General features: G+C 35.4%; 1 protein-coding gene across 1 annotated transcript in view; it reads right to left on the bottom strand.

Annotated features, from left to right (window-relative positions):
• The window catches only part of LOC140160970 (transient-receptor-potential-like protein), a 33,530-nt gene extending 25,390 nt beyond the window's left edge, over nt 1-8,140 (bottom strand). The window contains 1 exon segment of the mRNA XM_072184327.1: nt 7,771-8,140. The gene's annotated coding sequence lies outside the window, so the exon portion shown is untranslated.
• Nucleotides 8,141-12,772: the final 4,632 nt, after the last annotated feature.

Below are 12,772 nucleotides of genomic sequence, written 5' to 3'. Positions count from 1 at the left end.
TTTGAATAAAACCATAGACAAAACACACTGCAACAACATGTTTTAAATGTTGTCAAATTGTTTTTGTACAATAGTTTTGGCAAACATTTTGCTAAATATTATGTCAGCACTTAAATACCATTATGTTAGATTATTTTGCAGTAAGTTTTCAAAAAATGATTTGATTGTTATGAAAATCTTTTATACCCTTTATATGCCCTTTACATAACCCGACATTTTAAAAACGTTCTCTGGTAACTTTTTCTAACCGTTAGAGAATAATGTCGGAAACAATGACTGACTGATAAGACACACCATTGATTTTGCTCTGTCTTGGCGAAAAACGACCTTTCCCTTTGTAACTTTGATTGTAAATTATAAAAAATGTGTTCATTATCTGTCCAGATTAAAAAGTATTTTAAGATTTACAGCTACGTACGATCTTTTGAAATGAAATATTTTTGGCATACAAATTATTTGTAATGTTACATATTAGCACATGTCCCGATTTACTCAGACCAGCCATGTTTGTTGTGTTACAACTAGGCCTACATAGCAAACCCCAAAAACAATCCACAATAAGAAAGTGGCCAAGACAGTAAGTGGGGTTTCTTTTGTTTTACCTCATGTCAAGAACAGTTTCCTGACAGTTGTTATTAATATTATTTTAAAATATTTGGCAAAGAATTGTATATATTTTGGCGAAATTGTACGGTATGTTATGGCTTGAAAGCAATCCGAACTGTGAATCAGTTATATAAGCTTAGCTCATTTCCTACTCCCTATCGTATTTTTGTTAAGCATTTTATGTAAAATCACTTTTACACGAAGATCAATATAGTCTGCCATTTTTTCTCAAATTGAACCGTTACCATGGTTACAGAGGAGAGAAAGCGCTATCGAGTAAGTCATGCAATAATTGCATGGGATTTTACTGCTGATTTCTCTTGTCAAATAAGGCATACTTATTACAATGTAATATTGGAATAGGCTAAATTTATACATTATGTTGTACCTACGTGTATATATTTGGCCAATGACCTGACTGAGAGTATAGTTATAGTCATGAAAATTTATTCAATATTTCCGCACCAAAATATACAAATTAAGAACAATGATCACAAATTGCCTTGTGAGTAAGTATGTTTTTAACATATGGTGGGAACAACTTTTGATTTTAAAATTCAATATTGGTGAACCAGATCGTTATTTTCCTATACATAATGATCTTTATCATTGTTAGATTAAACTAAATGATTTAATGATATAAATGTTCATACCCATATTTAGCATGTTTAGTGCAACGCGTTGCCATGGCTAAAATATCAATCAATTACGCTGAAGCAACTCAAGTGTAGAACCAGTCACTATAATCCGTATGTGATATCACCAAGGCATATGAACTTGACAAAATACTGTAACAGGTATGCATGTTACTGTATTTAAAATGCATTACGTAGTTAACGAAACATCCTAAATTGTGCAATCCTATCCTTATTCTAATATTGACAATATTCTAACATTTTGACACCACTTTTTGTTAAATCGGAACACTAAATATCGGAGCACTAAAATGTCAAATCGGAGCACTATAATGTTTTGACCCTCATAGAACCAAAAACGTGACCTTTAACCTTTTCGTTAATAACCCAAGAACGGCACGTCCTAGATATGTCAAACTATTCATTTTCTGAATCCTTAAATCCTGAAAGCCGACTGATTTACCAATTATTAAAAATGGGGATCCCAAGATTTCATCTCAGATATTGTGCAAACTCATTACAATGTCAATATCCTGCAATACATAGACATGACAATCGTGTTGAAATTAGAATTTTGACCACTTTGAGGGTCTACTCTTGAGAAGACAACCAATAGGAAATATAGAGCGTCCGGCATCATGTTCATGACGTTGTTGCTCCGCAGTTTGTTCAACTTTCATCGCAGGATACCCAAAGCAACGAGTTGCTTTCAAAAATAATTGAAGGCCATATCTACAAAAACGTGCTTTATAATTTTTGAGTTCCATGATGCGTACAAACTAAGTACACCTCATCGATTCACTTGCCTATTGCGTATGACACAATTGCTTGGTATATTCTTGCCAAGATGGCGTCCGAAATGATCGACACCTTCACATACTACAGTATTTTTATCATAACATTCAAAAGCAATAAGCGATCATGATGTAATTGGTGTCATTTGATATATTATAATTATTTTTCTACATATTATTGATACCAAGTATGTCGTCGGGTTTGAATTGGTGGTCATAGAGTTTTGGGTGCATGCAGACTACAGAGGACGTTTTGTCAAGACTGCGCACAGCAAGTTTCAGAGCAAGTGAGTCCATAAACAATGTTAGATTGCTTGGCTTTTGGAGTTTTGTCTTTCATATGCACTATAGTTTGCTCCATGGACCATAAATCGTTATAGAAGGCTAGAGGTAGCTATGCCCAACGACTTAGAAGTGTTTTTGATTATCTCTGAAAAGCCTGTTGAGTAAGGGATGAAATCAAAACTCGACCGGCGATTGACCGCCGCCGGTCCCGTCCATTTCCGTCCGGTTTATACTGTTCTAAATAATGGAAACCGGACGGAACCGGCGATCAATTCCCGGTCGAGTTTTGATTTCATCCCTAAGGTATTTGCTAGCTGTGGCACCCCGTGTTGTTCTGTTGTGGGGTATCTCTGGTTTTGTTGGCTGTTTCAAAGACACACTGCTGAAGACTGGGGGTCTTCGACACATTTTGTACGGGGATGTACCACGCAGACTTTCGGATGCTGACTTTCTACTACTTTTTGCTGGAGTGCCACCCATCAGTATACAATATTTTCACAAAAATACCAAAAAGTACCTACATTTGCCCTAGTTTGGCGCTTTTAGGGGCACTTTTGACCAAATGCGCCCAATTGAGTGCATTGGCCTTCACTGATAATCTCCACTGGATACCCAGCAAACACAAAACGTTTTCGACATCATTCGCAAAAGGTTATAAAAGGTTGTCAGAAAACGTTTAAATGTCGGGTTATATAAAGGGTATAAAACGTTTTCATAACATTAAAAACATTTTTAATAAAATGAATAACCAACAGCAAATATTTTACCATGATGCTATTCAAGTGTTGACAAAATATTTGTCAAAAACTGTTTGCATAAAATAGTTTAGAATAATATTTTAAAAACAATTTACAAATATTGTTGCAGTGTGTTTTAATACAAAATGTTTTTAAACGTTTTCGTTATCTTAATATAACCCGACATTTAATGTTATTAAAACGTTATTATTTTACCTAAACCAAAACCCAAAATATAACTTGTTTAAAACGTTTATAAAACGTGTTTGTTGGGTACACCGAAATCGCTAAAAAGTTACCCCAACACGGTGGCACATCCCCCGTATACCATCAACCAGGAAGAATCCCCCTCACTTTCTTCAGATGTGATAGTATCCACACGGTAATATATGGTGCGGATCACCTTTAATTTAAGCTAATTTATGCGCAGGGTGATGTGACCAAACTAAAGATATTGGTCAGTATGGGTCGGTTTCCCGAAAACAGTCTCTCTATATATTTGATTCCAAATTTCAAGTCTCTCTATTCATGAGATTTAAAATCTATTCGATTGTCGAAATTGGTCGCTGTTTCATGATAAGAAGCAAAAAACAATGGACAATGGACAATACGTGAAGAATCAGTACTACCAATGATTGACCTTGACTTTCTTATACAGAAAATAGGGAAACAATTCAATTATCCATATAGCTTTCCTTTCACGCCCATTATGTATTTTGCTGTTGCCTTTTATTTAATTATATTCTTGAAATTAAGTGTGGAGATACAAAATGAGGAAGAGAAGAAAACGAATAAACAGAAAGCAGGAAGCAGGCCCGGAAGCAGGAGGAGAAAGAGAATAAGAATAATATTGAAGAGGTGACAGAGAAGAGGAAAAAAGGAGAAGAAAATGAGGGAAAACGGAGTGTCAACAAGAAAGAGAAGGAGGAGAAGGGATGAGGAGGAACGGTGAGGAGGATGAGAAGGAGGAGGATGAAATTGATAAAACAGGGAGGAGAAATATAAAACAGCTAGGGAGGAGGAAAGGAGAACAAAAAGAGGAAATGGAAGAAGAAGTGTTATTGTTGCCTGCATGTGAGACTAAATTAAGGCGCACTCTTTTAATATACATGCCTTTGTGTTCCGATGGATATGTGAATGAAGTAACTTTAGAAATAGCGGTCAACATGCCAAACATTCCTACTTTTACCTCGGGGTTCGACTGTCGAAGTGACGGAGGGCAGCGATTCAACTACGGGTCTTTCGGGAGAGATCTGAAGGCAAAAAAGGAGGTTATTGCTTGGGAAGCCCCTGAAAAATGAGGGCCATTCAGTGAGCTGAGACCTGAACAATGTTGGGCCTATGACAGTGCCAAAACACAAAATGTCTATATTAAATTGAGTAAAATTTGGAACAATTTTGGGGAAAAAGTTCCAAAATATGTCCCTCCGTTACTCTAACCCTAATTACCTGACCCTAATCCAAACCTTAAAGCTAACCTTAATCTTAATACTAATACTACTCTCTTGGGGATTGTAGTATTCTTATATGTTGCCGTATAGCCTATTTGATACTACAGACTTGACATTTAATATGGAATAATTTTTCGTAAAATTCGAAGACTGGTCTGGTAGGGGTCTGCATAAACGGCACGGGCTAAATATTAATTGAGATGTGTCGGGAGATGGTGCAAAATAATTGTATGACTGAACATGTGCTTTCTACTTCTACTTCTACGTAAATTCTGGGTAGACCATACATGGTATCACGCCCATGTGCTTTCCATTAGTTTACAATATGTCGCTCATAATGTAGTGAATTAGCCTAACATGGCGGTTTGATTTTTGTGGGGGTAAGATTTCCGAATTTGAGCAACATTATTCTGATATTATCAAATGCATTGAGGTTTGAGGCGATTTTACTGAACTTGAATACCAAAAAGTGTTCGTCTTAACTGAAATACACCTGTGATCTACCCGTTTTGAAAGTGGGGGGAGCTGTAGAAAATATGGCTCTTAAGAGTGATACGCACTCAGAAAGTTTGAATGGTCCCCTGTGGCCAAATGTTATACACTTACTGTACACAAAGAAACAGTGTGAGTTCATTGGACAACCAGGAATCCACACAGTTGTTTTTTTGTGCCGCCGAAGTTTGTAACATTTGACCCCAGGGGGGGCATTTAAACTTTCAGGGACGTACAGCTTATAAGAGCACCATTTTAAGCTCCTCCCCTGTTCAAAATCTTGGTACATTGTAAGCGTATTTCATCTGTGATGAATACCAGTAGCTGACGAAGTTTAAGAAATATCACCTCAAACCCCTATAAATTTGACAATAACAGAACCATGTTGCATTAAGTCTGAAATTGTGTCCCACACAAACCTAAATTCAGCCTCCCTAAATCCGCCATTTTAGGCAAATTCGCAACATTATGAGCACCATAATGTAAACATACGGAAAGCACATTTTCTATCAAACAATTATTTTACACTATCCCCCGACACACCCCAATTAATATTTAGCCCGTGCGGTCTATGCAGACTCCGTCCAAACCAGTCTTGGAGTTTTGTGAAAAATATTCCATATTAAATGTCAAGTATGTAGTATTTATATTGTTGTTGTTTTCAGATGGATGACAAAACATGGCTGGATATTTCTGCAATTTTTATTTTCTTTTGCAATATTTTTTGTGGATGGTGCTGTGAAATGACGTTTAACTAACATCAAACACTCACTAAAATATCAGCAAATAAAATGTTGTAAAATGTTAATGATTGGGTGAATAAATGTCAGTTGTCATAAATGATTATAAATGGCTGCAATAATTATTTTTCGTCAAATGGCGCTTAAAACCCATCAAACTAGCACTAAAATAGAGGCAGAATATAGGTGTCAAATTCTGACAATTTGGTGAATTATCGTCCATCTTAAATATTCTGTAACCATGGCATCAAACCATTAATGGCGAGTACAAAGGCTGCAAAGACTACATATATACGGTATCTTAATTGATGAAGTACATCGTCTTATGACCATTAGTCAGGTGTCACAAAGATCTGTGTCGATTGTATCTATAAATCTGAATATACAGGACAATTGCTGGCGATGGGCGATGGCTTAATAACTAATGAAATAAGCTGAAATAGCTCATACTTTCCGGGTTTAGATGTCACGATGCATCTTTTTGGTTGATTATCAGTCGCTTCTTAGTAGGCGATTCAACTATTAAGCATACCCCTATACCATGTGTTAATATTCAACCCATATTGTACGCGTATACTTCTTTGCGAAACAAACAACAACTTGTGAATTCATTTTTGCTGAATGATGCTTTTGTAACATGACTTGAACTTGAATATATAAACGATACTTATAGTGTTATAGTGATAATGAAGCAAGAATCCATGGCAAGAACAAATATGATAATGAGACATATTAAAGGGAATTCAGAAATAATTAAGGTGATTACGTAACTGATGCATGCTGGAACCATATTTTGTACTTTGCTCTCAAAATTACATGAACAAAATGACTCAGGTAATTATCGTAGCAGGGTTACGATATGCAATTGTACATACTCCCGGTGTTGGTACCACTTTTTAGCACGTTTAAATTATTCACATAAATTATATTATTCGTGCATATTTTACCGGGATAATGAGAAAAATACAAGCTTTCTTCTAATATCAAAATCTTAGTCAGTTTTGATGAGGTCAAGTGGTGGTGGTGGTGGTGGTGGTTGTGGTTCGGATTGATTCTGTCGATCTGGTCACAAGTAGTCATATTAAAAAGCCAAAAAATAACATTTAGCATGTTTAGTATGCTAATAATTTATAGTGTACAACTGTACATCTGAAATATATTGCGTAATTATAGAACTATTCTATCGTACATAACATAACACAACACAACACAACACAACACAACACAACGTAACGTAACGTAACGTAACGTTACGTTACGTTACGTTACTGTCTACTAAAGATATTTTTATGCTGTTTTCTGGCTATCTATCATATTACATAACAAAAGAAAAATCAAAACACAAAACAAACAAACAACACACAGCATGGCATTCCATTTACCCAGTTATTTTGCCAATACATGTATTAACATAATGTGTGTCAACGTGCTATCTACTGAAGACAGTTTCACATTTTCAAAGTACTATAAATGAAGAAAATTTTACACCTTCATTTTACTGAAGCCATTTTACCCCTTCAATGTGCTATCTATTGATATATAGTTTTATACCTTCAACTTGCTATCTACTGAAGACATGCTATCTACTGAAGATATGCTATCTACTAAAGATATGCTATCTACTGAAGATATGCTATCTACTGAAGATATGATATCTACTGAAGATATGCTATCTACTGAAGATAGATTTACGCCCTCAACTTGCTAGTCAGTGAAGATAGTTTTATGCATAACAGAACAACAACAGAAGTCTTTTTAAACAAGACAAAAAACAAAACAACAACAACAAAATCAACAAAAACAACAACAAAAATACAGCAAACATTCCATTTACCCAGTAATTTATATGCATGTTTAAAAACAGTAATGCGTTCAGCTGAATCACAATTCTTATTAAAACACTTTCTATTATGAATACCCAACTACTGTGTTGTCGTAACAATGTATAATGGATATGCCATTAATATTGGCTTCAAAATTGCCAGTATACAATGAAAAAAAAACCAAGTAAAAACAAAACCTGAACTCACCAGCGATAAGAACAAAAATGCTATTTTGATCTTCAATTGATGATCATAAGCTGTCGTGTCGAGGATTGCAACAGACTATCACTCGGCACACAATAGCATGTACATATTCATTGTTCCCATGATAGAAATCGTTAATTACAACACATCTCCCTGATGATGTAGTCCGCATTCTTATGAGCTCCCAAGTCAAAACTGTAGTAATAAATCCAATGTATAGATGATAGGCGGTATGTTTATTCCATATTCAAAGATTTCTGATTTAAAGGCTTTTGAACATCCATTTCGCTGTCAAACTCACAACAAAAGTGCTGGCGGTAAATTAATAACCGCGATGTATTCCTTGATCCCTTCTCCACTGCAACGATGTGAATCCCGTATGCTATCTACTGTAGACAGCACAATGTCACGTGACACGGAATGATGCATCGATCTGCCACACAATTCATAATAGCGTAAACTTAGCAGAAATTGTTTTCCCGTCTCCTCGGGCTAACTCATAAATTATATTTCAATGTCAGGCCAGATCAAACGTTGTTATTTTGACTTATGCAGTAAAAATATCTTTCTTATTTGAAATGGCTCATGTCAGCTGTCACTGGTGAATTGGTGTAAACCAATATTTTCATTTTCCTCGCTGTGAGCCATTGAATTTGGTCTAATTCAAGACGGATGGCAATTTTCTTGTTGCTTAAGCTTATTTTGACACCCGAATGGGCGTATTAGTATAGAAACAATGTGTGGCAAGTTTCCTTTTCAACAAAAACAGCACAAAAATCGGTGATTTATTATATTTGTTTATGACAATTCTTTGTTGAATTCGAAGAAAAAACGCATCAAACAAGAAACACACCAAGCAATATTATCAATGGGGATTTGAGTTGTTGTAATATTCAAAATCTTAGCGCAAACAAAAAAATCACGATCATTCAGTTTTATATAAAAGGCTAAATATCACGCTATGTTGAAATATAAATATACCGTAGATTAAACGATACATTGTGCAAGAAACTAACACAAGCATGCGTGATAAAAATTGACCGCTGTGGTTGCTATAGCTATGTAGCTAAGCAGGCAAATTTGAGTCAGAAAATGGCAACTATAATTGATGCGTTGCCATTGGTAACGAACGAGCTTTCATAGACCATGCAGACAATAATGTGAAAAGACCGGAATCAATGGAAAAATATATCAGTTGATTGTCAGACCGTACCGCCTGCTTATGTGACCTTAGGTATCAGTTGAGTAAATAAAGTGTGTATTTTCAAGCGATTTCCTTTTAAGCAAACGATTCTGAACTCTTTCAAAAAAAAAAGGACGTATTGAATTGGAGATATGTTTTGCATGGATTCAAGTCAGACCTACTTAAAGACATTAGTTGTTACCATTGGTAACGCATCAGAGCTAGAGGGAGTATGTATGTGATACACATGTGTACTTGTTGTTGAAAGCATGGGAGGAGGAGGAAAGCAAGAGGAAAAGGGGTTGGGATGTTTGTAGGCTACGGTGCGAGTAGCATGAACTATCTTCAGTAGATAGCAAGGTGTAAAATGCTATATAAATTATAAGATTATTTTGTGTGTAGTTTGGGTCTAGATGAGAGCCGAAGCTTCTGTCAGTAGTCGAGTCGCGGTTGCTGTTAAAATGTATTCAATATAGCGCCACGGATAATTAACAGGTTGATTACAATTCTGAAATAACTTGTTTAAATATTTAGTGTTATTTCATTTTTAAACAGCCTTTTAATAATGTTACGTTCATAAATATCATAAGCTCATCTCTCGCTAGTCTTGTGATATGGTATATTTTAGTTTGAGGGGGAAAACCAATTTTTCGCCCCCCATTTGTCAATTTGGTGTCCCATTTTTAGTAATTTTACGGACACTTGACTCTTTGCTATCCCCATTTTATCCCTGAACTATTTATGTGGGGGAAATTTGCTCTCTCGGCTCCCCCTGGTAGCTTTCTTCATGGTGAGGTCTAGGGTTCGAGTACATAGCCTCTGTTTTGACAGGTAATAGTACCACGATGTAAAAACATGTTTGCTTAGATATGCCTACAGTCGTTGCCAGCAGACAGATCACATCGAGATTTGATGTTTAAAATACAACTTTTGAAAATAAAATTAGTAACTTGTGTTAAAATGATCCTAAAAACGCCATTAAAGATACTTTTCAGACTAATAATTCTGAAAATTATGTGAATTTAGATCATATGTAGATCCTACCATAAAAATATCTAAAATTATGTGTAAATTGTTGCTACCGTAAACGACTATACTAGCGAATTCTATTTTTTGTTCAAATCAAATAAAGACTCTTTGAAAATCAACAAGAAGTTTTGCAAAGCAAAATTAATTTAAAATGATGAAAACGTTTTTGTTCAAGACAGAAAACCGCCAATTTCAGGCGCATTTCATTCTATAACCTTCATTTTCAATTTAAACTTAAAAAACTAAAATCTCAAAAACAAATCTGTCATAGATGTCAGAAAGCAGGACCGGAATGAGAAATATTGTATGGATTTTTGCATATTTGCCTTGGGCTATTACAGGACGACATTACGATTGACTTCTACCGCATATTCATGCAGTTCGATAAAGTGGTGGATTTTAATTTGTATTTTAAAATAAGCAAACATTATTATTGTTCAAAGTTGAAGAAGAAAATAATAGTACATACAGTTGCCATGAAAAGCGAGAAGCATTTTTTCATTAAAAAAGATACCAGCTCTACCCTTAGAGACGGGACGAGAACTTTCCATAATCTATGACACTTTAATTCTAGAAACACCTTCCAAAAGGTAAAAAGGACATTGTCAAGAATTTAAGGTCATGCATCAGTCATTCACACAATGATATGTTCATGGTCATGTGACTTCTCTTAAAGGTTATATTCGACTTAATAGTTATCAAGGTTTAGGTACAAATGTGACATATCCGCATTTTGTGACCCCTTTTCAAAATGATCAGCTAGTAAAAATACAGTAGATAGCAAATATGAAGGCGTAAGGCTGCCTTCAGTACATAGCAAGACTATCTTTAGTAGAGAGCAAGGCGAAGGTATAACTATCTTCAGTATAGACTATATCTTCAATAGATGAGGTGAAAGCGTAAGAGTATCTTCAGTATCTTCAGTAGATAGCAAGGTGGATGTATACAGCTATCTTCAGTAGATAACAAGGTGAGAGTGTAATACTAGATAGCAAGATGAAAGCTAAAGCATCTTCAGTAGATAGCAACGCATACATGTAAGCTTATCTTCATTACCGGGATTAGATAGCAAGATGTGGACGTAAAAAAGTTAGGTCATAACAATATCTTCAGAAGATAAAGTAAAAAGTATTGAGTATTTTACATGTTAATCATTAGTTTACATCTTCAGGGAACATACTGGTAAACAGCAGATACCTACATGTTGGCAGATCATGTAATGCCAAATACTGAATGTGATTGACTTGATTGGCTAAGGTAAACAAGCAACACAAACAAAGCATGCGTCCCAAGAAACATTAAGACACAGGCAACAAACATGACAAAAGCATTTGAAATTGGTGAATGATCAACTAAAGCAATACCGTAAGTATGAAACAAAGGACCATTCGATTTGAATTGCACACATGGATTTCAATTTTCTTTTAGAAAATGTTTGTTTAAAACGATTAAATATTCACTTTCGAAAGCGTTATCTTCTAGTCCAATATTTATTATTTATTTGGATTTTCTTTACCCACGGGGGCTCCGTTTAGTATTCTTGAGCATTATTTGCGTTTTAATCATTATCTTCATGAATTAAAAGAATTATGTTCGACAAAATTGGCCATTCCATAATTTTAGATTATTTCAAATTATGTAAAATTGTTTGAAGAAATGAAGTTACGAAGTAACATCATGAACAAACCATACATAATATTTCCCAACCCAAACAAATAGGCCAGTCAAGTTAGCTCAATCGATAAACGAGAGGTTGCGGGTTCACCCTGGCAGTGGTTTAGTGCGCTCTATAAAAAACTGAGTTAGCTTGAATTTCCCATGGACAAGGAACTTACTGCTAATTGAAACTCGGGGAGCTGTCAGATCCCGGTTGCGAAGGTCATTTGTGGAATGTCTAGGGTGTGCGCTCTTGAAGCTGCAAAGTCCCCGAGTTGTTGATAAATAATTTATGGAATGATGTGGGGCCGAGGTGGTAAACGGCATCCTGTAAAGTGTGCTGAGGCTTGTGGATCAACGTCATGGCGTTGAGCATATGCTTAGCGCACTATAAATCACTGCGCTTAAAAAAATAGTATCGTTTTATGAGATATTTTCCAATTGTTTGTATGCTTATATACAATATTAATGATATTAGCACTATTCATATCATTGAATTACCCTGAGACCCATTTTCTATAGCTTCTTTATCCTTAGTAAACTTACCTGACACGCCTTCGTATTTTTATTTAATATATTTCTTTATATTCATAACAAAACAAACACTTCAAACCAGTTGCATTATTAAAATCCCGTTGCGCAAGTTATCTGAAGATCAAGATATCAAACGGCGGGATACCGGAATGAACAACACATTCCAAATATTGGCGCTTTGTAGGTGTAGCTATAAGCAATAATTTACTAAATATTCGATTAAATTTGTAGTTGTATAACGATAACACAACAAATAATAATAATAGTAATAATAATGGCGATTTAATATAACTATATCAACATGGTGAGACTGTTCAAGAAAAACAGTCAAATATTATAAGAGTCACTCTATGAATGCCTCATTGTAGAGATGGGTCTTAAGTCCGGATTTGAAAGTTGTGATATAATATTGTCACATGAGTTGACCCACGAGTTGACCGTGCTTTTCATTTAGATCAGTGTCAGAATTGCATTTTCATCATCAGATCATCATCATTAGCCGGTATACGGAATAGGCAGCCACAAACTCCCTCCACCTGCAGCCACCTTGGGCTATCGAATCAATTTTGATTGACTACAGTATCCCTTCAAGTAGTGGAACAT

This window comes from Amphiura filiformis, chromosome 9 (assembly GCF_039555335.1).
Source record: "Amphiura filiformis chromosome 9, Afil_fr2py, whole genome shotgun sequence".
NCBI classification, from domain to species: Eukaryota; Metazoa; Echinodermata; class Ophiuroidea; order Amphilepidida; family Amphiuridae; genus Amphiura; species Amphiura filiformis.
Note: the sequence above shows the minus strand (reverse complement) of the source record. Positions and strands in the feature narration are given on the sequence as shown.